We start from the raw sequence: 480 nt of genomic DNA, 5'->3' as shown, positions 1-480 counted from the left end.
CTCGCAGATCCTCCTACTTGCAGCGCCGTCGGGTCGCGTCGACGACAGCCGTGCGAGTTCGGCGCGGTCGCCCTCGGTACTCCCTTATATAGCCGCGCGCCGCCACCATGGCCTCGGCCTCAGAAGCAGGGTCAGGAGGCCGGGGAAGCAGGTTGAGATAGATGGCCTGTTCAGGAGGAGAGGAAGGAGTTAGGAAGAAAGCTGACTTATATTTGGTGCGTTCTTGTTATCTCCGTCGTTTTTTTTGTTGGCCTGTTTTTGCTTATGTGATTGCGTGTGCAACACCTTTCACATTTCAAGATGGAAAGAAAGTTTGCTTTTTTATTCCACTTTTTTTTTCTGCTGGCTCCTCCCAGGTAAAAGCTAATAAAATAGCTTGACATCAGATAATCATGTTTGGGGTTGCAGAGAGAGCAAGTTATTTATTTGAATTTTTTTTTCTCTCCTTTGTTCTGTCCCACAATGGCGTCGAACATTAAA

At 47.9% G+C, this 480-nt stretch overlaps 1 protein-coding gene across 1 annotated transcript in view; it reads right to left on the bottom strand.

Moving 5' to 3' along the window:
* LOC119589433 (zinc metalloproteinase nas-15-like) overlaps positions 1-45 on the bottom strand; it is a gene marked incomplete in the record, with an annotated part of 13,039 nt that extends 12,994 nt beyond the window's left edge. Inside the window, 1 exon segment of the mRNA XM_037938043.1 lies at positions 18-45.
* Positions 46-480: the final 435 nt, after the last annotated feature.

This window comes from Penaeus monodon, chromosome 25, assembly GCF_015228065.2.
Source record: "Penaeus monodon isolate SGIC_2016 chromosome 25, NSTDA_Pmon_1, whole genome shotgun sequence".
Taxonomy (NCBI): domain Eukaryota; kingdom Metazoa; phylum Arthropoda; class Malacostraca; order Decapoda; family Penaeidae; genus Penaeus; species Penaeus monodon.
This window is presented reverse-complemented; position numbering and strand designations above follow the sequence as displayed.